Below are 2,420 nucleotides of genomic sequence, written 5' to 3'. Positions count from 1 at the left end.
TTGGCAATGGAGCCCGATGCCTTTCTCCACGATATCGTGGATAAACACCTGGTCCTTGTTCGTTTTTTGATAATGGAGTACCCTCTATGGTGGTTTGAGAACGGCATTCATTAGCCCAATGTCTCCCTCTACGGCATCGTGGGCAAATACCTGGTATTCTACTCCTTTGATACCTAGTTTTGTTAAACCCTCCTCCAATGGGGCAATTCCTTTTAAAATGTCCTGTTTGTTCACAATTGTAGCATGTTCTTGGCCTGGCATCTAAAGCCTGTTTTACTGCAGCTGCCACAATTTGCCCTTGTTCATTAATGTCTCTGGCATCTAAAGCCTGTTTTACTGCAGCTGCCACGACTTGCTCTTGTTCATTAATGTCTCTACATAATTTAATATATGTGTTTAAATCTTCATGTTTCCATGGTCTAATGATATCTCTGCACCAACGATTCGCTTGCTCATAAGCCAGGTGTTTTAGTAATGGCATTGCTTGTTCTGTATTCCCAAAAACTCTGGTAGCTGTTTGAATAAGCCTATCTACAAATTCAGCATAAGGTTCATTAGCTCCTTGTATTACCTTAGATAATTGACCTTGTAAACCTCCATGTCCTTGTAAAGTCTTCCATGCCTTAATTGCATCTACAGCAATTTGTGCATATACACCAGGATCATATGCAATTTGTTGCTGCTGATCCTCATAAGGTCCCTTTCCTAACAACATATCTAGATTTCTCTGAGGATAACCAGCTGCTGCATTTCGCCTAGCCGTCTCCCAAATGGATTCTTGCAGTTTTTCTTCCATTCATCCAGCCACCAGAGTGGTCTACTCATCATAGACTATCTATTAAGGCTCACTTTCCCCTGAGATCCTACAATTTCTGTTTTCTGGGGACCACCCTATCCTTACCATCTTGGTTGAAGTAACTGTTCCCTCAGCCATGATTTATTATCTAAATAATAGGTTTTTGTCTAGCCCATTTTTTTCCCCTCACGGACCAAGCATTGATGAAAGAAAAAAAAGCCAGAATTTGCTGAGTGTCTTCTGTGAGATAGGCACTGGGCTAGGTCCTCTTCACAATCCATCTCATTTAGTTGCCAAGGCAAGCAGAAATAACTGATACCACTTTACAGAGATGTTGAGTCACTTACTGAATGTCATGGGCAGTGGTGAGAGGGATTGTGAAACTAGAACTTTGAGCCCACCGGAGTCCAAGGTCCCACTGTGGCTAGAGTGTGGTGTGTCAGGTTTTCAGGTTCCCTGATACCAACTGTGGCCAAGTTGAGATGTCCCGTGTTTGAGAGAAACAGTCAGCTATAGATTGCCTCTGATTTTATTCTCTAAGTTGGTAAAGAGCTGAGAATAAAGTTTAACCTGAAGAAAAGTTCTTTGTTTGTTTTTGTAACTAAGTCTGTTTTCATTCTCCCCAAATTTTTCTCTGGAAGCTCTGGACCCATGTTCAAAGCACCCTTTGGGTAAGTTTTACTGAATTAATATCTGAGCTTTTTGCTCAGAGAAGATGCCCTGGTTGATGTGTTCTGATTTGAGACAAAGATATAAATGCAACTATTTTGATCTCACACGAATCTGAAACACTCAAGTGAGAGAGAAAATAGAGGGAATAATTCCTTATCACTGGGATTGGGGAACAAAGGAAGGTAAAATACTTAGTTACTCCAGTTCACCAAGAGATAGTAGAATGAGGTTTGGGTCCATCTGAAAATAACCAGTATCCCTTATGCAATCTCTTTTTCCTTTCTCTCCATTCAAATAAGACCTGTAAATTCTTACAAACCTCCAGGGAGGCAGATAACAAAAACTTCCTCTTAGTAACCCTCATAGCCCATCTCCATGCTTAATAACTCTGATGTAAGGACGTTTCCTCTCCAGAGCAAGCTTAAATCATTCTTCGGCAGGTTAATTCCATTTCCTCTCTTCTCTCCAGTGAGGAGAAAGAACAGCTGTTCGCCATCTTCCCAGAGTAGAATTGAACACACCTGAACCAAGAAGTATCAAAGTGCCCTCAGATTCAAATCATTCAGGCAGAATAGCATTGAGGCGTCAGGAGTTCTCAAAGTAGTTCCCAGAACAGCAGATCAGAAGATCAGCATCCCCTGGAAACTTGTCAGAAATGCACATTCTGAGGCACTACCCCAGAGCTGCTGCATCAGAAATTCTGGAGGTGGGTTCAGCAATTGGTGTTTTAATAAGTTTTCCAGGTGACTTTTATGCCTCCTGAAATTTGAGAACTGTTGATATGATATTTGTATAATTTGATAAAAATATCTGATTATTATTACTAATAATCATTCCAATAATCCATGTTTTTTCTGTGTGTATATGAAAATGCATATTTTTATGTGATGATTTATGTGAGATTTTTTGGCTAGCAGTTATTGCAAATTTTGTAAAATCGAATAGACTAAAC

This window comes from Marmota marmota, unplaced genomic scaffold (genome assembly GCF_001458135.2).
Source record: "Marmota marmota marmota unplaced genomic scaffold, marMar, whole genome shotgun sequence".
In the NCBI taxonomy this organism is placed as follows: domain Eukaryota; kingdom Metazoa; phylum Chordata; class Mammalia; order Rodentia; family Sciuridae; genus Marmota; species Marmota marmota.
The sequence above is the reverse complement of the archived record's forward strand: the minus strand, read 5'-3'. Positions refer to the sequence as shown.